The 27,530-nt window shown below is 36.1% G+C and overlaps 1 protein-coding gene across 10 annotated transcripts in view; it reads left to right on the plus strand.

The window, feature by feature from the left end:
• Positions 1 to 27,530, plus strand: part of LOC124637633 (POU domain, class 6, transcription factor 2) — a 133,608-nt gene that overhangs the window by 65,373 nt on the left and 40,705 nt on the right. The window lies entirely within an intron of this gene.

Below are 27,530 nucleotides of genomic sequence, written 5' to 3' on the forward strand. Positions count from 1 at the left end.
TAAGGCCAGTAACTCACGCGCCAAGTTTGTTAGTTTTGGTTGCAATGTTGATTGTGTTTTGTTCTTTCGTGCTTATACTTATACTTATGATAGCCTGGTACTTGAAGTTTTGAAGTGCAATTCACGTCATTATAGCGGTCTACGAAAAAGTTAAAACTTTGTGAATATTTTGGTTTCAAGTATTTCTTTGTTAGACAATTAGTTCTTGGTTTATATGGGCAAAGGATATTTTAGCAAGCTTATTGTGAAATAATTTTAAGCCGCCAAACTTTAATTTAACATAAAAACTTAATTATTCAAAGGAATGTTTTCTACATCTTTATTATACTTAACCGATAATCATAATACCTCTATATAATTAACGATTATTAATCAATCAAAATTAATTACACTGTCGTAGCAAACTGCCTCTAATGATATAAAACTTGCTGTTCCTAAAAAAAATAGATAACCCGATAGATTTTAAAATCTGTGCGCGCGTAGCAACCGTTTGGCGAACGGCCACCGTCATTATCTAGCCGGGTAGCATTGTGAACTACATCGACCTCAAAAACTTATTACAATCCGCCCTACCCAGCTCATTATCTCTGGCCCATAGTCTCAATCGATACTACCTAACTACAAACACATACAAACTATTAACACACACAAACACAATGTAAACGAAAGTCTACGCGTACCCGTAACCGGCGCGTCAACTTAAAACTTAATTATAATTAATTAATTCCAATTGGACGTTATCTCTTTCTAACACACTATATCTTGGGTACATCCATCTCTGTCTGTCGCAAAGGCGAGGGTAGACGCGGTATTGTGTTTTCGAAGACCTTTTATCACGAGGCATTTCACGAAGTAGAGTAGTCGTTAGTTCGATTCCAATACGATTTTATTAGTCCTCAGATTTTAATTGGCATCCTATTTTAATTATTTTTTTAAGTCTGCTACTTATTGGCGGTTGATTTTCATTAAAATTTCGATGGGATGATTGAGAGCTGCCACTTAACGAAAAAGTGATTGAGTTAGTACAAGTGTTCTCCGTAAAATTATGGCTAGTTATTACTGTTAACGTGGTTAGCGTTTCAATAATCACAGTACTTGAATAAAACATATTTTTATTGATGATGTGATCTGGTTTCATTATTATTCAATTAAAAGTTCTCACATAAAAATATCCCTTTAAAATTGAGGATTTTTATACCAATTTGTGTTATATTTGGAATTCATTTTAATAATACTTCAATTAGCAGAACTACAAATTCGTATATTCCAAAAACATCAATTACGGTTATTATAGGTTCCTTTTATAAAACCCTAGAATTCCTTTCATCAAATCTGCCTTGTGATAAATATTTCGTTTGGTGTATTTACACTTATCAATATTTTGGCAAGTACGAAAAATTCGCAATCGTTTTCCTTTATAGAAAATATAGGTCAAAAACTACTTGGAACGAAGCAAAACAACAACATAGATCGCACAAAGGGGGTATAAAAGCATTAAATCAGAACAAAATGGCCATAGCGCGCTGAATGGCGTATAATTTAATTGTAATCATCACTACATCGGCCTGTGACGAGTATCAACGAGATGCGACTAGAAGGGACCACCCTCAACCCCTTCACGACGACTTCTACCCCCCAAGAAGGGGTTTAACACCCCCCCCTCATTACCATATTTCATTTACTCAACGAAATTATGCTAATTACTTATATTGCTTTGTGTAAAAAGGAAATTTATAAGGATTAAACTTACACCCCCCTCCGCTCCGAACCGGTTGGATCCAGACATAACTAGTTTGGGCGAGTTCGGCGGATGAATTATTTAGAAGATGATTCTTCGAATTAAAAAATCGGGCGGTCCGAAGGGCTCCCGAATTCGCGTTCGCTTGATTATAATCGTACGCAATTAAAATTCAAATTGGAGAATTTTTAATTTTGTTATTGATGACCCTCTTTCGCGGATGGATTGAATTGTGCGTTGTTGAAAACTTTTTTTAATGAAGTTGAAAGCTATGCTTATCGACAGAAAACTGCTTGTTTATTTTATTCCTGTATTACATACAGATTTAACTGGTTTTCATAGAAAAAGTAATTTATAATGACGAAAAGTTGGTTATTCCACCACGAATGATTGGGCGAATCAAAAACGTGGAGACCCTGTATCCTTATGTTTGCAGATAAACAAAATAAGTACGTAGTACTTGCGGAAAAAAGTTTAAAACCAATCACATAAAACTATCTTACTTACTCTATACTTTTCCATTTATTCAAACAGTTTGAACAACCTCAACTACACGCAAGTAGTCAACTGAAAGTTCTAAGAAATGCACCCTTTCCAAAAAAAAGAAAGAGAGTTTATTCTTAATATATTTTTCTTCATCAATATGTACCGTTAACACATGAGACGCGCAGATGTATGTGCAACTTACGAATTGAATTATAGTAATGAAATAGTCCGGTAGCTTTGGGCTAGCGGGCGCCTCTGGCCGGTAGTTTCACAACTTATCCCGGCTAAGGCAAGTCCTTATTTAAATGTAAATTAGGTTCATTTCACGAAATTAATGTCGTGAAGACCCCACCCCCGGCGCGCGGTGACCATCCTTCGCACACTTCTCGGTACAAGTCCTGTTAAACTTATTAAGTTTTATCATTGTGTCATGTTTAATGACTGTTTATGATCGCAATTTTAATTTCTTCGTGTTTCTGTTCGTGATACTTTGTATTTAATATTTTTCATGGTGATTTGTGTGTCGAAGTATGATTAAGGTGCACTCAAAAGGGTTTTAATTTATTTTAATGTGTTTCAAGGAGTGAAATGCTTCGATTAATGTTCGTGTATAATCGTACAAGTTTCTACAACTTAAGTGTTGGTTTCTGCTGTATTTTGTAGAAAGCAAGTAATGTCAGTCATTTATACTTATTTATAATATATTTACGTCAACTTTAACACAACTATTACTAGGTAATTAAGTTAAAGGATGACTTGCTTTAAGTGTTCCATATCCGCTTACGGGTGTCGATAGACTTGCAAAACTCCATTCAATGAAAAACTGAGATTTTGTTTTGACAGTCAAATAAACAGATGACAACGCAGAAAAAATGTTTATAAGCTAGATAGAATGATTTCTTTATTAACTTGCTGACAATTCGATTGCACCTTCGGTTATTCTATAGTCGGTTAAGCGACGCTATAGTCTGCCTTCCTTACAAAAATATATCTAATCCTTATAAAAAACAAACTCATAGCCACCGTACACCGAGGGAGTAATGGCTGCTCTATGATTATATGGACAGACGAGTCATTACTCCTGTGTAAGTGTTGTTGCGAATTGCTAATGTTGTGCTTTCACAGTTTTACACACACAAATTAATCGTTACTTTAACTTCAATTACTGTTTTGGGGCGCTCGTCTAATGGCTACATTATGTACTTATGTGTTCTGAGTTTGGGTATTATCTTATTGAATTTTGTGGGAGATTCGCTTGTGAAACGTGGAACTGCTAATAGGAGCTCTCCCTCCGTATAACTGGAGGAGCTATGGGTTTTTTATCACAATATTGTTCTTAATTCTGTTACACTCCATACAAATATCTTTATTCCATACAGAAATGAAGTAGAACGTTCAAAGGCTTTCGGGTTAAATGCAACTTATGATTAGAAATAAAAGAGAGCCATATTGATCAATGGTAGAGCACTTCTGCCAGTTCTTTAAATTGTCTTTATCTCAGAAAACAATAGATTGCAAACAACAATTTTCTAAATTTTTTCTCCATTTTAATTTTATTGGAGGCTACTAAGAAACCTTTTGAAAAACGAAAACGTAACACTACATTCCATACACTCATTGAAAAAGCTAACACATTTATTTAGCGTCTCACCCAACTTTTCAAGCCTTAAAACACGTGTTTACGTCGAGAAGCCACCCTCCTTTCACAAATAGTCGAGTGAAAACTTTTTGCATTCTCCAAATTCCCGGCGATGCTCGAACACTTTCGCTCTAGTCTGCGCTTTATTCCGTGGTCACGAGGGACCGTTGAATTGACACTCAGTGTCACATTTTCGCTTATTTTTGTGGGTGAAACAGTGAAGATGTGATTTGGTGAGTGAGTTTGTGGTTATGGGAAATTGGGGTTAAGGTCTGATTATATGGTGTAGCTTCTTACGGTTTTGACAGGTGAATGGAGATGGTTTTGATATAAGAGTAAACAAAGTATGGTATTTTATGTTTATGTCCCAAATAAAACAAGACTTGACAAGAATCTATGCTTGTGTATTCACAGAAGTTTCTTTTTCTCTACATTAGAGCAGTTAAACATGTAGTAATATACGCACGTCTGTCACTACATACAGGATTATTTCGAACGTAACGCTTTTCTGATTTTAAAGTTGAAACCGATACACAAACGGTACGGCACGACGGCGGATACGACATTGGATACAAAACTCGGCTATTAGAAAACACCTTACCTACAAACAAACCAACATTACTAGGTAAAATAAAACAAAACACATACTAACACATTAATCGTGATATTACGATCGCGATCAGTTCGCGACGCGATATGAAAGGGTTAGCCTACCCCTACGGCACATAATTACACACACACACACACACACTCACTCACAACACAGCGATAAAACAACGCAACTACTTAGCATTTTCAAATTAAATACACTAATCACTTGTATAAACGCAGCGTGTACGGATAGGCTGGAAGGATCGATACTTTGCTTGTGTGAGTAGTGATTATAATGAAGGGTAGAGGGTGATATTAAGTGGCTCTATTCGTGTACCCCTCGCCGCTACTTGCTGTGTAGTCATGCTTTCGCCACTTCATACTTGGGTGTTGATAATTTTGAATTTTTAATGCTGTTTCTAACTTCGCTGTGGATTTTCGAACTGTTATTTCCTTTGCAGCGTTTCGTGTCTACAAACTTTTGTGAGTATTTTAGAAATGTGGTTATCATTATCTTAATATTTTCAAGTCGTGAGGAATTCCCAGTCTTACCAGATAGCCTACTTCATTCCGATTCAGGTACCAAGTCAAAAATTCCCATGACTTCTTTTGAGGCTGTGTCACTTAAAATACCGCGACTAAAGTAGAAGGTCAATCATTTGTAGGAAAAGGCTAATAAGAAATGTTCTTGGTAGAAAAAATATCAGAAAAAAACTCCCCAACATAACCGAGCATTACGCAACGAACGTAAAATCCTACCACACTCACATGTGTTCAACATAATCAACATCGATAATTTCGTACCGTCGAGCCCACTCGAAATTCGAAAAAAAGTCCTCCTACCCACCGATCGATTAATTAACGTTATTACATGTAGAACCATCCATCTGTCGTAATTAGCCGATCCCTTTCCCAGCGCAAAAATAATGACGCACCCCTAAAACACTTTCTTTTTTTTTTCATCATTTTTTAATCCAATTTGCTGAGGATTATGTACGTAATTATATTTTTCCAATTGCCCCGTTCGCTGGTGGAAATTCGTTCGCTTGATTGCGAAACGAAAAATCCGATGTTGATTAGGCTTTTTAAGCTGTGATTGTGTGGGTGTTAGCGGCTATGTGTGCCGTGTGAGATTACGTCACTATTCTGTTTGTAGGCTGAAGGAAAACAGTTTGGGGTAAGGTAGTTCCTAATGCACCTACCAAGATTTTTTAGGTCCTGTTTACCTATACCATTTTGGTATCAGGTTCTCACCCATTACCTAACTAAGCTCCGTTATTCGTAGTATTTTGGGACTTTCCGATTACTTCCCACCAAAAGTAACTGATCAAAGTGCTACCAATTATAGCATAGATGAGCTTTAAGTAACTCGCTTGAAAGGAACTACATTAAACGATTAAGAATATGTTAAAACTACATAAGTAAACCTCGGGTGGTAAAGTCCAGTCATAGTCTAGTCTTCGTGACACACATATTCTTTTGTTTACAGTTTAAAATAAAAAGTTTTCATAATATTGCTTACATAATGGCTCAACTATTTCAACTTAAGTTGCGAAAATAGGTAATTATCTAAGCATAGGTTCTAAGAAATTATGACTTACCCCGACATCGAGGGGACATACAGTGTCACGTAACCGCAAGACTTTATTTTAAAACCCAATAAAGTATATAACATAAAACATTAATGAATATTACTTCTCAATGATTTATTTAAAACTAATTAAGGCTAGGAACACACTGTTTAGTGCTGCGTGATATGAGTGAGTTACACTCATATTTAAAGTGAGTTAATGTTAAGTTGACAAAGAGTGTTATTTCGTTAGCAGAGTCACGGATTTTTCAGTTTCATTTTAGTGCTCCAAATCTACCAAAATATCATCACTAACATTTCAGTGCCACGTCATAAACAAGTTTAGTCATCTTCAAATAAACACTTTCTTACTTACTCACAAACTCACACTCACTACCAAGACCACTCTAAGCTTACCCCGTAGACGCCAATTTGCGGTAACTTTATTTACACAACAACAAACCGTTCAATTTTCTTCACACTGCAGCATAAACGGAAAACAGTTCTTAAGAACTTAATCGGTTAACCCTTAAGGCAAACATTTATGTCCCTGTTTGTACGTTCCTATATCTAGCAAGTTAGTAGCCAGCAAATTCTTAATAAGCGAGCATTCTTTGGTATAACCTGGCGGAATTGAGTAGCATCGATTAGTTCAGTAGTTGGATGGAGGCAGGGGGCATGGTAAACGGGTCGCGTTGCCCAGTTAATAGCAAGTTATTGTCATTAACGCCCCGGCAAGGAGCAATGGCTGGCACCTCCGAATTAAAGTGCGTTTCCACTGTTGGAATTAAAATTGTTGTTGCAGTACTTTTGCAATTGAAATGGCTAAACACGAATCTCGCTAATAGTATGAAAATTGCAGAGATATAGAATGACTTCGTAATAGAATTAGATCTTATATAGTAAGTATTTAATACTTTAAAAAATCAGAGTCTAAATACAAAAGGGAATAATTTCCCACCAAACAAATGGATATACTTGCGCGGATATTGACATTTGCAAAAGAAGAAACTAACATAGCAAAGTTCGAAGAAGAAAATGCTTAAATAAAGCTATACCTACTACTAAATAGACAACAAAAAATCACGGATTAGCATAACATAATCCTTTGACGTTCCTCATCCGTCACGTCAAATCCCGTAGCACAATGCAATCGCACAGTTATAGGACCAGCTCTGACGTGGCGATCTCCCCGCATACTTAGGACCATTAAGCATCCGACTAATGAGAGCCACTGGCCGTCTACACTCACACTTAATAAGCACTGTATTGTTTGATGTGCCGATAGTTTTCTAGTGTGAGATTTTACACTAGAAGTAGTCTGGTGTCAATGAGTAAATCGATATGGAAAGATGCTTTATTAGGTACATCAATTTTTACAGTTTTGATCTTGGTACTAATTATAGTAGGTGACATAATAGGCGATTCTGTCAGTTAGAGTGATTTCTTCCAGATAACCTTAACCTCTGAATTCTGTTCTGAATAAGTTGGGGAGATAGAAGCCTGTTTAAGATTGAAAAAATGCGCATTTGCCTAGTTCAAAAATATTTAGTTTTTTGTTAGTAAGATCAGTATCAGTATGTTATGTAATCGAAAAAAGTCCTTGTTCGTTCATTTGTTAGCTGCTGAAACAATTCAGATGAAATTAATAATCCTATTAGATGTTACGTAATCTTGGTCGATAAAAACTTTTAAACTTATTACTACATGTTAGAAGTCACATCAAAATAAAATGATTACACCTAAAACAATCTTCATAAAGGACACTAAAACGTATAATCTTTAACATTTAACATTCTCAATTGCGTGACCCTTCACGAGTTTGTCGGCTAATGCCAATTTATCATATCCATTGCGCTATCAGTTCTCCTGTGACAGACATTTGTTAAACAATAGCAGCAATGAATAACGCAATATTTTTTAACTCACCCTAGAATGTGTTTGTGGGAATTCGTAATACGAAAATAGCTGATGAATAGTAGTAAACAAAACATTATGATGTCACACCTATTCTCTGTTAATTTTGTCAAATGCGTTTGGTAGTTGGGAAATCTTGTATGATCTATGGATATTAGGTACCTAGGGGACAGTTGCCTTCTGAACTGTTACATAATAAAAATCAGGCAAACAGGGAACTTCCGCAGTTTTCTTATTTTAATACCTCATTTGTTATTACGGGCCAAATTAACCTGGCAAAATTATTGCTCGCTTTTTAAGGATCCAGTGTATATTATGCTTTTCTCGAAGTAATTTCTGTTACACGCTCTGATAATATCGTCAATATAAAAGGCGTAGTATTTAAGAATACAAAATAATGCAATATTTCTACGGCTATTTCCTTCCCTATCAGACATTAACCAAAAATATTCGATTAACCAAATACATAATATTACTTCTCAAAATTAATGTCAATTATGTTTTACATAATTAACGATAACAATCGCCACAAACACTTGGAAAAAATACCACAAAAATAAATACTTGCTGCATTTTAACTCACACACACTCACTCACACACAGACAGTCTCCTTGAAATACTACGTTAGTGTGCTACCCTAATTGCTTTTGTCATTAATAGTCGCGAATACTTCTTACTTATGTATCGTACAATTAGTTATAATGATGTATAATTAGCTGTGTTTGTCTCTGTGTGTGTGTGTGTGTGTGTTTAAATGCTCGCCGGGGAATGTTGCCTACTTAAGTTTGCGGGTTTGTCTGTTCATTTAATATAGTTAGGTAATGTTGTGTAATATGCGGAATTAAGGTATTTGTACCTATTTGTAGATGAAGTGTGGGTTACATGTGTTTGGGACTCATTATTTTAAATGAGTAGGTGTTCAAGTCTAGTCGAGTTCTTAGTGTTTGAGAATTGTCTTAATGGTTTTAAGTAGTGTTTAACATTACTCATTAGGGACTATTATAACTATAATATTATTTAGAAGTACAATTAAATCGAAAATCGAAAATTCAAAGGTTCTTGTAGTATCGAACATCGAAAGCACTTCCTCAATATTCTATTAATTTACTGTAGGTATAGCTTTATAACAACTCAATGCAGGATCTATCATAGGGCTCCCTAGCTTCACCATACTTAATTATTTACTACCCAAAACTTCCTTGAAATAAATTCGTCTCACATTAATGAACTCACATTTTAACTACCAATGGCAATAACCTAACAATTATCATCATCCCTTTCACATCACATGCTTATCACTCCATTAATAAAATAAAACATTTCACTAGTAACGGCTACAAAACAAACTTGGTACACCATAAATGCTTAAAGGCGAAAAGGCCATTGCACACCGAACGCGTCGCGAACAATGCCAGCGATAAAATATGCATCGCCTCGGCGCGATCATAATCGGAACTTAATTAGCTGATAATGCATGCGACGTGATCGAACTCAAAACTTGGATGTATAGTGTCCTATAGATTGCAGTGGAATGCAAGGTTAATGTTGATTGTGGTATGTAACTGATTAAATGTAGAGTGAGGGAATCTTCTGTGGAGGTCATCATCATCCTCCGAGCCTTTTTCCCAATCATGTTGGGGTCGGCTTCCAGTCTAACCGGATTCAGCTGAGTACCAGTGCTTTACAAGAAGCGACTGCCTATCTGACCTCCTCAACCCAGTTACCCGGGCAACCCGATACCCCTTGGTTAGACTGGTGTCAGACTTACTGGCTTCTGACTACCCGTTACGACTGCCAAGGATGTTCAATGACAACCGGGACCAACAGTTTAACGTGCCATCCGAAACACAGCCGCTAGCTGTGGAGGTATGAACACTGATTAAGTAAGTATAGGTTTCTTGGCGAACTTTCAATTTCATCAGGTCACCTTAGAATTCTTTGGTCAATAGTAAATTCAGACTCATTTTACTGGCACGAAAGTACCTTCAGCGTTCTTCGATAAATGGGTTAAAAAAACTGAAGGAATAGTTCAAATCGAACAAGTAGTTCGTGAGTGTTGCCAGTTCAACCAAACAAACAAACTCTTCAGCTATTAGTTAATTGAGATAAAAAGCCAACTGAATTGTCATTCTTCACATTAGGTACTCTAACTTGCCCGTTTTACCTGTCAACAACAAATGTTGAAATTCAGCATCGAATTAGAATTTTATTTAGTTTTCCGTACATACGTACAAATTGACACACAAGTTATCATTGTATACTGTTATCGGATAGCGTTTTTTTATTGTTTTGTTGTGTATCAAAATGTTTTGTTAAGTTAACAATACTTTGGACGAGTGAATTTAATTAGTGACAGCTGTCGACAGCCTCGGGCACCATGGTCTGTCGTGCTGCAGAAGTGCTGGTCGTATTGCATACGACCAGCACTAACGACATGGCATGCCAGCATTAACGACATTATCCGTCGTGCTCTTTCCACCGCCGGCGTACCAGCCGTGTTAGAGCCTAATGGACTGGTACGTGACGATGGAAAGAGGCCAGATGGTATGACGTTGTTGCCATGGAAGTTGGGTAGGCCCTTGGTATGGAACGCAACATGCGTCGACACCCTGGCGCCATCACATCTTCCTAGCCCGGCAGGCTGTGCTGGGGCTGCTGCAGCTTCTGCAGAGACCACCAAGTGGCGCAAATATAATAACCTTATTGGAAATTATAGTTTTGAGCCGTTTGGGGTCGAAACGCTCGGACCGTAGGGTCCGAGTTCGCGGTTACTTTACAAGGACATCGCCAAAAGGCTTGTCGACGCTTCGCGTGACCAGAGGGCTGGCTTATTCTTTGGACAAAGAATTAGCATTGCCATTCAACGTGGCAATGCAGCCAGTCTTCTGGGCACGTTTCCGGAGGACAGTGATGCGGAGGAATACTTCGACGCCTGATCGATGCCCTTTTATATTGTGTTTTATGTTTATATATATTTTGTATATAGTATTTTATTTTTAGTTTTGTATAAAGATAAGTAGTTTAAGTTTGTATATATGTATAGTGTGTATATTAGTGACTAGATATGGCCCGCGTTTATCCATCCGTGGTCCCCTCTACAGATAATCACTAACTGAATTTGTATAACCTATCTATCCATCACGATTAGGGATTGAATTTGGATACTAGCTTCGTAAAAATGATGGTGAATCTCTAATCACAAAGCAACAGACAGTTTATGGAAATCTAACTTGATGTCTTTTTTCTGGTTCTGTAGATTTGTATCTGCTAGCCTTTGCTCTATAATGGGATCGGCTTCCAATCTAACCAGATGAAGAAGAGTAGGTACTTACCTAGTCTTGTCGAGACTGGTTGTCAGACTTTATGGCTTTTGACTATCCGTAACGACTGCTAAAAGTATTCAAAAGATAGTCGGGATGCCCGAAGGTGACCTTCGAAACACATATGAACTCGTCAGAGAAGATGCCACCCATCCATGAACCGACCGCGCTAAGCGTTGCTTAAACGTATGCTCGATCGACCCGTGCTTTTGTTACTTAGCCATCATTCTTAAATCGACAATTTACTTGCATATATTATGTATTTACCAAAAAGTCGTGGTGGCCTAGTGGGTAAAGGACCAATCTCTCAAGTATGAGGGCGCGGGTTCGATCACAGGTCAGGCAAGTACCAATGCAACTTTTCTAAGTCTGTATGTACTTTCTAACTATATCTTAGACATCATTGGCTGTGTTTCGGATGGCACGTTAAACTGTAGGTCCCGGCTGTCATTGAACATCCTTGGCAGTCGTTACGGGTAGTCAGAAGCCAGTAAGTCTGACACCAGTCTAACCAAGGGGTATCGGGTTGCCCGGGTAACTGGGTTGAGGAGGTCAGATAGGCAGTCGCTTCTTGTAAAGCACTGGTACTCAGCTGAATCCGGTTAGACTGGAAGCCGACCCCAACATGATTGGGAAAAAGGCTCGGAGGATGATGATGATTATGTATTTACCAATAAGTTCTTACTCAACTGTTCCAATACGGTAGTTTTCCTACGTTATTTCCCAATGGCTAATTAGTAATTACCTGGCTATTGTAAACAATATTAGTTTCCAATACTCGACTTGGTATGTAGGTCTCATTACATAATTTACAATTTATGTCAATCTGTTTGCAATTCATGTAATTTATATTCACTCGTCTTAACTTTCCGTATCAGAAAAAAGATTTATTTTTCTAGAAATTTCTTTTTAACCGACTTCCCCAAAAGGGGAAGGTTCTCAATTTAGATGTTTGTATTTTCTACCGTTTACTTTCTTATCGACTCATTTTTGCAACCAATCAACCAACCACGGTTTTCATGGATATCATAAAATCTGTTTTTTTTTTTACTAGACCAAATATACTTCGATGCGGGGTTAGACAGTCACATCTAAGTCACTGCTACATTAATATACTAGAACTGGCCCATAACAAAGTTGGTAAAAGGCTATGCAAAAGACATGATCTGAATAATCATTTCCAGTCCTTCAAAACGGATATGTATTATTGATCTTTGTTACAGAAAACAAGCTGCTTACCGCTATAAGTCATTCGCTTGGGACACGCATCTCATTACAACGATTATTGATGGATTTCTTAGTAAATCATTATAATACAAGAATTACTGGTAATAACCTCGACATTTAATCATTTTATCTTAAACGCATGGATGTTGAGACAACATAATTTTGTTGCGAAAATTATGATAAGTAAGCGGTGAATTTTTGTATGACGTTGTGCTTCTGAGAAAGTTTGTTTGGTAGTTTTGGCATTCTTTTTTGACCAAATGAGTAATATTAAATGGTTTCCCTACAAAAGCTATAGAACAGTCACAATATAATTATATTTTAAAGCATCAATCACTTATTGAAGTATGACACTCGGTTTTTGTTATGATTTTCTATATTTTCCAAAAGTAATTAATTATCCCCGGAAAACTACCCACACAAACTTAACCCATTTAAACAGTTTATTTTATATAAAACATGAATCTATAAATACCTATTAATTAACTCAATGAAAAATAAATAACCTATATAAAATACAAGTTATATCTTAAAAGCTACAAGATAATTATGTAGGCGCGTTTAACTACCATAGCTACTTATCGCGAGCTATAAACGTCACGATGAAAAGGGTTAAAGCCACTTGAAGTCAATATAATCGGTGTCCCTACATTTTATTTATTTAACGTTTATTATCTTGTCAAGATTCTGTAAAAGAAAAATATGTAAATATATAAATGTGTATTTACAGGTCTGGTCAAATAACTTTACCGCTACGAAGTTGACTATGTATGAAAAAAATTTCGTGCACTTGCCCAAGGCATTAAATCATAGACTTCAGACCAGCATTTTCAAAATAAAATCACCAATCACTTAAAATTTTTACTTGGTTTTGATTCGACGAGGAACCCGAACGCCTCAGTTCTAGTAGCTGATCGCGGCCGCCGTTCGTTACATTGACCTACAAGAAGGCGCCTGGCCTACCTTTCTTGTGGCATCTCTGCTATCTTTTCCTTCCTCTGTGGTTCATACATTTCGATTATCTGATATTATTATTAGCTAACTTCAGTGCGGCAAAGTTATTTAAAAGAACTGAAAATACAAAAATCTTCGTAACTTAAAGTAACAAAGTATTAGTTACCTCGAGTAAACTCATTACACAATCAGGTACACTTAAGCGATCAACATAACTTAACTCAGATTAGTATTCAAACACCTACCGCAAGGAAAATATAATTATCGATAATTATTTGGTATTGAACAACATCGTGATATAAGTAAGTAGAACGAAGTTCCGTCTTTTTGTACTAATATTAAGAGTCTGTTTGTTTGTTGAAAATCATCTCTAACACAATACCGAAAAAGGTTTGAGGCAAACATTGAACAAAATACTCGTTCACTTTCTTCTGTGAACGCGAATAGCTTTGACTTATTAAAAATGCAAGTCGAGCCAATAAAAAAATACTTGTATCTGTCAGTAGACAGACAGAAAACAAGATATGAAATTGTTGCATACTTAATACTTTTGGCTCTAAACCGGCACCATCTTCGTAGCGTTAGTCTCATCTTGTGACAGGGTATCCTCATCTTTCGAGCTGTCCTGGATATCTTCCTGTCTTCCATATGTTTCTTTGCACCTTTAAAAAGGTATGTCGAGATTGACCTGCAATCTAAACTTGCACCACTTTATTCAAAGTGGGGTGACAACACTTACAAGTCACGATTTTTCTGACTCTGATTTACAACCAAAGATTTATTAAACACACGAAGTCGCAGCAAAGTCTAGTAGACACATAATCAATAATTATTGAAATTAATCAACATTGTAGTAGGTAATGTTCAATAAATTATAATCAACATTCTGATTCGAAATCAATATGTAATTTATTTAATGTCCGACCTTGGTTCGACTATATATTAATTAAGTATATTTAACTTAACAATTCACGATTATGGCATTCAAATTGCAAATTATGTGTTTTTTTTTAATTATCGTTTTGCAATTATATGTCTTATTATGGAAGTGTGCTAATTAGTTCTCTAATTAGTATGTGGGAAGTTGTTTGCGGTTTAACGTTTTAAATCTTAGCAGTTTTATTTTTATGTGTTGTAATTACCTATAGTTAATGAACGGATAATTTTGGTCTTCACTTCTTAATTACACACATACATACACACACACACGGTACATACACCACATACAAATAAATAAGTGTTCCGTTCATGAGGTTTTGGAATGAAACGGCCCATAAACTCATGACGTCATGAAGTTAGAAAGACGTAAGACAGAGTATTTAGAATTTAATCTCCTGTTAAATATTACATTTTAATTACTACCACTTCTTAGTATATGCATCTTTGTACGTAGGTACTAGGAACTATACATAATTATTTAAATAGGTACATTATCTAACCTTGCCATCATTATATTATATGTAGATCTGTTAGAACCTTATTATAAAGTTACCAAAGATATAAAAAATTTTGTATAATTTTGGAGTCTGCACCTATTTAAAGATTCTTGTCAATCAAGTCTTTCTGCTATTGTGACATTTAAAATAGATAAATCAAAATAGTACAATTATGACTTGATTAATTGAGCTCCAATTATTTATGAAAACACATTTTAGTATATTGATATTTTATTTTATGGTTACCTGCTACCTACCTAAACTTCGTAATTTTTAATAAGTTTGTCTTTGAAGTTTATTTCTTGCATGTACCTAAATTATAAAAAAAAAATATTTAATAAACGTGATAATAAAATTAAAAGAACTGATAAGAATTAGGGTTTTAATTGAAAAAGCAACGAATTTTACTATCTTCAGTTTACACAGAATTAAAAATATCAAGAAAGCTCACCGATCTCGAACATAAATCATAAGTCGTAAAACATTTGTATTCTTTTCATGATCAGTATCAAAAGCGCACCACAATTATGCCATATCCAGCAAACATTTAAAGATCCGCGATCACATTCTATAACCGCGCGTTTGTGCGTATAATGTTTAACACGCATTTTAATTATGCTTATTAACAATTAAAGGCAATACACGAATGTAGGTCAAGTTGGTTAAAAGGAATAAATCAAGCACCCGGTATGATCTCATGAATCACCATGGAGATTTCACGTAACTCTTACGCCTTTGTAACAAGGTTCATTTTCGCTTGTTGACAGGCCAAGTTAGGTTGAATGAGTTAAGGCCAGTAGTATCATTACGTTTTATATTTGAGATCATTAAATCGGTATATTGTGAGAATACGTGATTGATATAAGTAGGTGTTATTGATATCCTTATGGGGATCTGTCTAGTTTATACAATTAGATCAATAGACGTTGGTGAGCTAGATTTTAATGATCGCTTGTCTGGTGGCCGGTCTAAGAGGTTTTCTTGGAAATTGATCAAAATGGTAGTAAGTAGATTATGTTGCGTTGTAAATTAGACAACAATGAAGTTCTGGGCATTTCTTCGAATTGTTCCAGAAATGAACTATAGGTATACCTATTTATGTATCAAAAGTTTTTGATACATTGAATTATTGTTGCTCTTATTTTTTTTACATAATTATATGAAAGGAAAGCCCATAACAACTAGTCTAGTAACTCACTTTGAGTAGTTCCGGCCTAGTAAATCAAATTTAACTTCAGACGAATAAAAATGAACAAAACATTACTTGCATTGGGAATCTAGGGTTGGCAGTTTCTGCCCTTTCATAATTACAGTTAATTTTACTTTTCTTGAATACATTTTGTGAAAGTCATTCATCTATTGGTATATACGATTATAAAACTTAAGAGTTTATTATCCGAATAAATTACGGGCTCGATTTTTTTAATTCTTTTGAGTTTAGCCGTTTTTTCAAGGAGGCTATGGGTTACTTCTATCGACTGCGTGAAGAAGATCCTATGGGACGAGAGAAACACAGTTGGCGGAAGCTATAACCAATAATAAAAAGGAACAGTATATAAAATACATAAAGACCATTGATAGGTACCTACAACAAAATGATTAATTGTTGGTTTCATTTCAATAACGGTTAAGCATAAGTATAACAAAATGGTAATATCTACACCTGGTAAAAACCCTTGACGTATTAACAATTAAATTAATATGGAAACGTGACTAATTATAAAAATGTAATATTCTGACGGAACAAAAAGGCATAAGCAAGTATAATTAGGTGCACCTCAAATACGTAGTTAATTTTATTAATTAGTACATTTTTGTATTTTTGACAAGATTTTTAGGCTTACGATAACTTATTCATGAAATTACTACTTAGCTGTTGTTGTTCCTTGATGCTTTGACAACTTTCTGGACGAATCATAAAACGTGTTCTCAACAATAGTTATAAGTAGGCAATTGTTCCCACATATCCCATTTATTTTCATAGGAGGTAGGTAGATTTTGTTGAAATTATTATCGTGTTATCTCAGAATAACAAAACCACTTTATTTCCCTAAAATTAAGTTACTTATATTTTATTCCGTAAGTAATGTGGGATGTATGTAAAGCCGTCCATAGACGCAAGGCCTTAGATGGAAAAAGATTACATGGCCAAAAAACATCGCCATCCGGCATCCACTTTCCCCAATAAATTACTCTATACCATACCGTTCCTTGGTCTCACTAAATAATATAAGACTAGGGCTGCCATCCGTCCGGGTTTCCCCGGATTTGTCCTCGTTTGGAGGCCGTCCGGGGGCCGTCCGGGCGGGGTTTCAAGAAGTGTCCAGGGAAAACCCGGACACTTTTCATGTAAGGAAGCACCTCATTGAATTTAAGTATATGTTAATAGTAAAGGGATTACAAATTAGGTTCGGGGGAAAAATGCGATTTACGCCAAATGTCCGGGTTTTTTAAATGTTTGTCCGGGTTTGGCGAAATTCGAGATGGCAGCCCTATATAAGACGCATACTTTAGTTCCGATCAATAAATTTTCCATAGTAAATCCATAACCATAGGCCGGACATATGCAATGTATGCTATGTTAATACTGGAATACCGCTAACTAGGCTGAATCATTTATTAAGTACGACCAAAGGACTGTGCTGTCGGTTTTCGACGCGAAATTATTGATAAGCCAGTCTATTCTCTTTATTATTATAATATTACTAGAGACATAGATGTATGTCTGAGAAATTGGTAGATATTATGTTTATTACTCCATACTTAAAGAACCTCCCCATTGACTTCGATTAAAACTTAGTGAACTTGTTATAGAACTGTTAAGAAATATAACAAGGTCTCCCGTAAGTACCTAGTTGTATCCTAGATTATATGCCAACTTACCTATGTATCGGAAAACCAGGTTAAACGAGTTCTCTTCCGATTTCTTTTTAAGAAGAAACGGATGAAAAATCCCCAGCACCTCGATACCCGGACTCAAACGATCATAAGTAGGTACAGTCGCGGCGACCATACCAAGAGGCTGTCAATAGAATTACTACCCACTTATCTATAGAACACTGCAATGAAAGTAACAATTAACCAAAAACTACTTTGAGACATCTAAAGCAACATAAATATAAATTGTCACCTGAGACATTGCAAAACTCGAAAACGGGTATTGGTATTGTGTTAGGAAATAATACCAATGACTTGTTTTATTGTTCAATCCGCACTGATTAATGAAACACAGCCAATAAATTAATGATATATTTAACTGGATTATCGACGGCAAAAGCTTTTGGCGAAAACACTTTACAAAAATGGAGAAACAAGTAATGAGTCCATTTTGTAACCCACTTGTATAATTACAATCACTTTGTTAAGGTCAAAATATGTAAATGCCGTTTAATATAATGTGTTGTTATTTTAATAGCACTTAAGTGTACCTACGTTTTTGAATATTCTTCTAAACATTTTTATCGACGCTAATTAGACTGATATTTAAGAAACATAAGCTTATAAATAATAGTAGGTATACATCAGAAATGTGACAACAGTTGAAATAGACAAATAATATGACGGCTATTTGAATATGATGCGTTGATTATATGGCGCTAAACTACAATCATAGTTTAAATACAAAAAATAACACAAAATTAGTACCTCCTACCTAACCTACTTTTCATAACAATTCATAATTACAAAGCACACGATAAGTTTATAATAAACGCTTTGGAAAAAAAAACACAATCTTTAATTGGTGAAATCGACTAAAATAACATGTTAACAATCAATTTTTAACTAACTACTATGTTGAAAACTAATCGGACGGCTATAAAGAACTCGATAAAATTACAAAAGAAATCTATAAAATGATTAAAATTTCTAATCGTGCCAATTAGGTGAATTTATGGTTTCACTTATAACAGCCGCGTTCTACGGGTTACAAGTTTATAAGAGTAGTCTAGAGTGCGTGAGGAAATAGTTTTTATACTTATTTTTACAATGTAACGCTATTGAGGTATTATTATCTCGATGAACGTGGAAGCTGCGCTGACAAGACATCGACTCGCTAAGTGTTCAATGAACGTTTAAAAACAATAACTGTTGAATGTAATAGCGCGTTAATTTCCACGTGAGAGATCCTAGTTCTGTTTTCTCATGAGCACAACCGCAGCTTGCAGCTATTAGGACTAAAAACGTATGTCGAACAAAAACTTGTCGATATTCCTAAGTCTTTAAATTCTCTCGGGTTAATGAATGAGAAGCTGTACGTGTACAGTGATTAAACTCAACGCCTTAATTAATTTTATAAAATGTTTTTAGGATCAGAATTTGGAACTAATTTTGCTAAATAATCCTAAACCGATTATTTATGATAAAAAAAAATGAGGCTGGCTAAGATGGCGTTTAAGAAAAATAAATTCGAATCGGCACTGGTAATTCTATGCGATTCGATTTTAGAATTAAGCGCGCGCGACGCGACGGCGCGCACATAAGTGCCCCTACACATGTACCCACACAAAGCACCGCACACACCCCAATGCTCATAATTTGCTGACAAGAAAACAAAAAAGGAAAAACTCGGCACCCGTTCTAATTAGGTCGTCGAGTGAGAACAGGGCGTTCGTCAGCACAATAATAATTAACACTGGCTGTAATGAAGCGTGCTATAAAAACTAATTGGAGACCCTACGATCGTTGTGTCGCGAGGGTGAGAGAGAACCAGTTCACTACGATTTTCGATAGCTTCGACTTTTGTTGGTACCGCTCTATTCATTCGTGCTATGAAAATTAAATTATACCTAATCACATCAAGCGTTGCTTTATTATACACACCGTATCTGCAGAGTTCTTCTAATCAAATTCTGTAATCAACGAGGTAGGTGATGGAGTTCTCAATTCGAATCAACCTTATTTGATGATTAGGCACAAATTATAGCCAGCTAAGTGCAGCTATTTGAAAAATGCATTCAAATTATAAATGTCAACAAAGAATGATGGAAACACAACAATTACTGGCAATAACCAATCCATTTTTAAAGGCGCACTGTATTCAAAAACATTACATTAGCTTAGTCACGATGAACAAAAAAAATAAACATCAAAATGTAATCGATCAAAGCTAATGCAGTAAACATTCAGGCAGGGAGTATTTTAAATCGAAAAGCTGACGCGAACTGCCGTCTATCAGCTAGTTGAAAAGGGAAATCAGTCAATAATGCACTAATTTCCCCTCCTTAATGGCGCAGTCCGGCCCTCTACTCAGACACTATTACGACACAGCAAGTTAGTGTTTAATGTTATAACTTGCTACACACTAGAACGTTTTCATGTAAACACTTTCAACTTTTACGAGTCTCTAAGGATCGTTGAAGATTCTTGTGGTGGTTCTCTTATAATTAAATTAACTGATAATTTAAAATTGTGACTTGTTTTCATTATTTCAATGAACAAAACGGAGACTTACTAGTATTTCAATATCAATAACTCCTGATTACAAGCAATTTGTTGCAATAGAGAATATCAATCGCAATACTCAAATGATTCTATTCTACAGCAACTTTCCTATCTTCATTATTGCCTGTAAAACAATAATAATATAACTAGAAATACGTCCACAATTCAACATAAGCCTGCAACTTAATTTTCCCATTCAACAGTACTAATTGGACTTAAAACATTACAGGTCTTCAAAGTCAAGCCTAACAATTAAGTCATAGCAAAAGACAATTAAATGACCGACGATTGTTAACTGACTTGAAGTACTGATGTGCAATAGTTAGTCGTAACTCGTAAGTCAAATACACATGCCATTTTCTGTTTATGCACACTACCAACTAAACAGTTGGCTGACAGTTCACTACCAGTTGACACTTGACAATTTTTATTTTAAACAAAATCTTGATACCAATCAAAGTTTTCAGTCGGTCTGATACCGGCGAAAAATCTGATCTGTGTAATGTGCGTACTACTATTCGTTACGTTGCTGCAAAAATTGGCTTTGTCAGTCACTGGAGAGCACATCAGCGAAGCTCTCAAAATTAAGCGTAGATCCAAGTCGCTGTGGCCGATATCGACCAGGACCAAGAGGTATACTACCATTCATTTTCATACTGATTTATGAGCTTCAAAAACTATCGGCAGACTAAAAGTTTGCTGTTTACTTGTACGTAAGTCAAATACACATGCCATTTTCCATGTGACAAGTCTGTTTAAATAGCACATTACTGTACATGCTGTCAAAACGTCTTTGCGTTATGCGATACGGTGTAATTATAGGTTTACGATTTGTTGTTAATAGTAGGATGGCGTAGAAAGTAGTAGGGGTTATATGAAGCTGCTATTTTTCCGTTTGTAGTATTACTACTTAGATAAAGTTATGTGACATTTTTGCTACAACAGTCTCAGTGTCCAACAGTGTTGAACAAAGACCGTGAGAGGTCACCTTTACATTTAATCTGACTAATTCATTCTTTCCACCTTCCTATATTATAAAAATTCCTTCATAAATAGTTACACGTATGATAATTATGGCTTGCTTTAAAATTTTACTTATCACATTGTAATCGGCCGGTATTAGGCGCCTTACACACCGCCGACTAATATCCACGTAAGTGGAAGGCCCAATTATTTCCCCATTAGAACTTTTACTGGAAAGAAATTGCCTATTTGGATTATTAAAAAGTGGGGTTTTGAAACGATATTTTCAGTTTTGTGGCTATTTCATTTGTTGCAATAAAGTGTCATAATTCATTTTATTTCCAAAAAAAACACTATTCTAGATCCCAATGAATCTGCTTCACAAACTCCTCGATGTTTTTCTTTACATTAAAATTAAGAAACAAAAAAAAACTCTAGATTAAGCTTATAAGATATGACTTGTTGACCATAAAAACATGACCCTCACAAAACAAAATCCCTTCAAGATGATCGACTACCATCCCACCCTTCCTCATCTTGCAAGCCGGGAAACAGGCTCGGAAAGAACCGACTATCCCACATCGCGTCACCAACAATAAGTTCATGACATACAAACATAAATGCCAATTAAAGCCTGACGTCACAATTAAAATAATAGCAGTCACACCTACAAGACAATTAGTTCGTAGGAAATAAATTCTATGTTTTGGCCGCGGTCCACTGTGCTTAATTAGGGATAATCAAAAAAACTTAATAAACCATAATAGTACGTAATAGTTGTTTTAACGCGGTCTCCTGGCACACTGATAATTATAATGTATGCTAATTATACAAGGTTTGTTGTGTCATGCTAGTTTCTTTGCGTATTGTTTTTTTAGTTATTTTTTTAAGTAATTAACTATTAAGTATAATGTACGGTTTTTTTTTTGTATGGGACAATTATGGAAGTGATGTTGTATCAGTTTTGATACTTGTAATTTAAAATTTAAAAATTAAAAAAATATCAATAATAAATTAAATGAACTCAATTAACTGGGATGTGGAGTCTGACTTCAGGAACACCAGTTATCTGAAAGAAAAGGATGTCATTTTTAATCAATAGAAAAAAATAATAATGAATAAGCTCTGCCAACCAAAATCATCGGTTGTGGAAAGAAAGGTTAAACACACACACAAAGGTAGGACACTATTAACATCATCTAGGGATGGCAATAACCCCACTTTACAAACTCTTTAACGAGTTCAAAACCAGCAAACAGCTTTCTAAATAAACTAAAGTTTTAAACTACAGTACTTCTATATTGTTTCATGTTTACGTTCTCAAAGAATAATGACTAAGTATACATTATACGGTGTATAATTTGCCGTCTTAGAGTATGCAAACAACTGGACACGATATGAGAATACATCTCAGCAAAGAAGCCAATGTACATGTAAATGTACACTGGTACACAGAGGGCGAATGAACTCAACGAATAACGTGATAGCTCACTAATACATTTACATTACATACACGACAAAAATCTTACAACAACACAAGCATAAAACTTACAGACGCATACGACGTAGGCAAGACTTGACTCACACATCTACATAGAATTAAAGAACATTTCCTGTCAACATGACCTTATTTGTTTGTATGTATTTATTTATTTATTATATTTTATGTTTTATTTATAGGTATATATTTTATGTTATGTAGTTTATCTTTGTTTTGTTTAATGTTGTGCACTTTTAATTTTCTCTTCCCTATCGCATCTCTCTATCGCTCTAAGGTTTGCTGTTAGAGAACCCAGTTCTGGGTTAAGCTCGCCTTTGTACATGTCTTCTCTGTGTTGTGTGTATTTTTATATGTTTTTGTGTACAATAAAGAATAATGATAATGATAGGAACATGACTAGCGCTCTCGTACAGAAACCTTTGGCAGAAGAGAAGCCACGATAAAGGCGTCTCAGGTTGGTTACTTTATCCAAGTTAGCCGCACGTTGTTAAAATTTTAAAAAGTATAGCGATAGTGGCGTGACGTACTTCTTGTAAACAGCGGCGGTTGTGACGTTCTTACACTGACGAAGGCAGTTGTAAACTTTTTCTTGTACTGGTTAAGTAGATTAGATTCTCATTACTGTTTTTAACATTTCAACTTGTATGTAGATGTACATATTTCTCCTGGACTTCAAACGCTCAGGATATAGAATATTTTGGTAGTTTGAAAGTGCAAAAGCGTATGCAAGTTTACGAAGACTGAAACCGAGAGTTATACCTAGTTTTTATCCTAGAATGCAAAGAATTACAATCTAGAAAAAATATAGAAAAATAACAAGCTACTTGGCAAGTAAAAAACCCTACTTAACACTAATTAGTTTACACTGCAATTGACGCGATCGGCAAACAATAATCGATTAAACTCGACTAAAAAGCAGCACTTAATTATATCGCTTTCTCACTCGGAACATCAAAGTTCATTGCACACCCTCTGAACTTAAAAAAAGAGTTTAATTTGCTTACCAACGGCTTGGTATATCGTATAACTAGACTGGCAATTACGGCTAATGATAATAGTCTTTATTACTTATGTCCATTATGTTAGGATGGCGTATTGTGAACATTACCGACTACTTGCCTCCGCCTTCTACTGCGAACTTTTACCGTTTTTCTTTTTATTTTTCGCATTACGTATGGAAAATTACTTTGAAAGTAACTTCGATGTTGCGATGTGTGAAATATTAATGTGCGTAGATTTTTCATTTGGTACAAATACTTGGAGGTAATAACTTCGAGTGTTCGTTTCAACATTGAATGATCGTATAGTAATAAAGGACGCAATGACCTCGCTGAAAGTATTATTCCCGTACATTTATTATACTAAAGTCTAAACCTACAAATAAGTAATAGATCATCAGCACAGAGAATCAAGATACGACGACATACGACCTTTTACGACTGTCAGCTCACTGGCGGTATGAGACATTAAAGTCAATACGCGGACATACCCGGGGTAACAAATTAGCACGGGTGGCAAGGGGGTTACATTCGACGCTATTTACCATACGTGGGCCTACTATTTTCATGGTTTTTTTCGTCGAGTTTTTACGCCATTTTCCGTGGCCCCACCGGGCGACCGGCCCACAAGCCGAAGCCTTCTTTTTTTAAATCAGTAAATTGCATATTTGAAAAACTACTGCACAGTGCACAGTCGGCGGATGGCGATTGAACAGGTGTACTTACCGAGTTTTGGATGTTGACTCTTTACTTCGACGCAAATGTCGATTCTGTTTAATCGTATAATGATAGTCGATTCCTACTTCAATTTGCACTGCTTTTGAGAATATTCGAAAATCGAGTGTAGGTGTTCATTAATTTTAATTATTGCAAAAAATGGAATTCCGTTAAAAATCTTAATGTACAAACTAAAAAATAGACTAAGTTGTGAAGTACCTAATGACTTCAAAGCATTCAATCACTACTAAAACTCACTATAATTTCTTTTGTTTAACATCACAAAAGCATCATAATAACGAGCGTGCACTAATTGCGTCGTCGATCAAAATTTTAAATAGAACATAACAATGGTAAATTGAAAAATTTAAATTTAGGCGATTATGTCTGAACAATCGAGTCAGTTGAATCGAGTGTGCTGACTCGAGTCGAGTGCCCACGCGCCGCGCCGTGGGGGCTGATTCAATACCGATGTCCCTGTAACGTCGGTTAAGTGTCGTGAACCTGAGGGTTACCGAGTATTGTGTGAACAAAATAAACATAATAATTCGTACTTATTACATCACTGGATGTTACTAACGGATTTTAGCATCAACTAATTCAATAAAATTAATACTACAAATAAAAACAAAACGTTAAATTAAAATAATATGCACGTATAAAATATTGCTCTAATTACAATATGCAGTAATGACTCCAAAAATATGTAAATACCAGCGAACAGCCCCGCCCAAAAAAAACTAAAAACATAATTGAATCCATCAAATAAACTTCATTACACACACAATTATACCGGATACGCTGATAGCTACGAATATATCAAATCTAGATAACATCGACTAAACTAATCGACTTTGTTATTAACAACACTAGCCCAGAAAGTACCGACAGGCAAATTACTAAAATCCATAAAATACATAGATAATATATAGATACGTAGTACAGAAACATTTCAATCGTTGATCACATTTGTAATCCAGTTTCAGAGCGATAAATGAAAGGTAATTGAAAGGAAATTACGCAATAAATGGAAGGTTATTATTGAATTTAATGTTAAATTAATCGCGAACCCCCCTTCTAACCATCTGTCGTGTGTACCCCCCACTGTACGAGCGTTTTATATTTTCGAGATCTACTCTCGATGTTACAATGAATTCGATTATTTTGTTATTGAGGGCTTTTATGTGATAATTGAATTGTTTCAAGTGTTCAAAAGAGTTTGAAGTTTCATCTTAAATAAACTTTTGTATGGGATTCGTTGAGATTGTTATGTTAAGAGAGATTAGCTTAAAAGCTACGAGGTCCCAAACTTTTTTCAGAACCGAAAATAATAACACGTCTTCCATTAAGAATTTAGAAGTGGACTATTTGAAGAGGAATTTAACGTATCTAATCATTTATGGAAAGTTAGAAGTGTTGTCAAAACAAACGTCTAAAAGCAAGAGTGAGCTAGAGCCGCATTTGACGGAACAATCGCAGAAACATTGTCGGGCGTCGAGTCGAGCGCTCGTTCGACACTGGACACCGTGTATTGGGCAGGCCGCGACACCCGAGAACGTGTCTGCATAATACATCGCTGTACGCTGTTGCTGTACGTTGGACTTTAATTATATATCTGCTACAATTTCGCCTTTTTTCGAGTATTTTTCACATTTCGTCCCCCCATACACCCCTGTTCACCCACTGCCGAACGGCCGCGGAAAAAACGGCCGGCGCGTGTGTGTGTAACGTGACAGTGTATTGTTGCACTACAGACGCCCCGCGCCCCACACGACGCAAGAAAACAGAGAGCCCACTCAATAAACAAGACAATTAACATCTCCCAAGTAATGAATAGAAAAATTGTCGTAATAAAAATACACTTTTAATGCAATTAAGCTTGTAGAACACGGGCAGGAGAGGCCGATAAGCCGCGTTCAACTTTTCCTGTAACAGGCTGTTATTTCACGATTTAAAATCGGTTCTCAACCCGTTAATGACGCGAGGTACAAGTGCAGATCGGCGGCTCCGTTCGGCCACGGACCAATCTATTTAATAACCCCCGTCGGTGACACCCCACCCGGCGGCCATCGCCAATTTTCGTCCCCCTCGGCCCCCTCTGGCCCCCTAGCACCCGCCCTGAAAAAAATCCGGAGCGTTTTAAAATTAATGAGTAAAAATCTACACACACACCCGAACGGACAATGCGACGCGTGTGTGCGCGGACGCCCGATAATGACCCGCGCTTTGCCGCCCAAATGAGGACGCGTACAATCACATGTTTCTTGTGTCAATCAGAGAGCCGCGACTCGCACTGCCGCCGTGCCTGCACTAAACCTAGCTGCGACTAGAAACTCGTCAGTGCTACCGGTGCCCGTTTCAGACGGAATCCGTGATCGCCTAGCCTTTTCCATTAGGACCAACTATCCGAGAAAAAAATGGAGTACAAATTGAAATTTCGCCGGTTCGGGCGCTAATTCAGAGCGAAACGGCGCCGCGACGCGAAACGAACGCAGTTAGATAACATTTGTAGAGGCGAGGGGGGACGGGTGTCACCCCTACGCAACGCCGTTTTTATTTTGGCCGGCCCTTGCCCCCTTACCCCCTTCGTTCGTCCAACTTCATCTGAATAATTACTGATTTTTTCCGTGTACCGCTGATTATTCCGAATGTTACTTGTTGATGATAATTTTTTTTTTCAACTTTTTTCATTAGTCAGCGCCCGCTGGAGTTTTGATTGTGCTTTTAAGCTTTTTGTATTCAATTTGTTTCCAATGTTTATGTGTTCCAATATAGAATGTATGAAATAAATTGTATTTGTTTATTCTGTCCAATTTGAAATAACTGCGGGTTGCTTAGAGCTTTTGGCTAGTAAGCTTAAATTACATTTGGGTCAAATGAAATTAGAATTATTTTAACATAAGTTATTACTAGGTAGACTAGCACTAAGATCTACTACAACTCTATAAAAGCCACCTACATTTTCTGATACAGAATATACAACCGACAACTGTAGCTCTAAGTACGACTAGGTATACATTCTCATCACTA

This window comes from Helicoverpa zea, chromosome 16 (genome assembly GCF_022581195.2).
Source record: "Helicoverpa zea isolate HzStark_Cry1AcR chromosome 16, ilHelZeax1.1, whole genome shotgun sequence".
NCBI classification, from domain to species: Eukaryota; Metazoa; Arthropoda; class Insecta; order Lepidoptera; family Noctuidae; genus Helicoverpa; species Helicoverpa zea.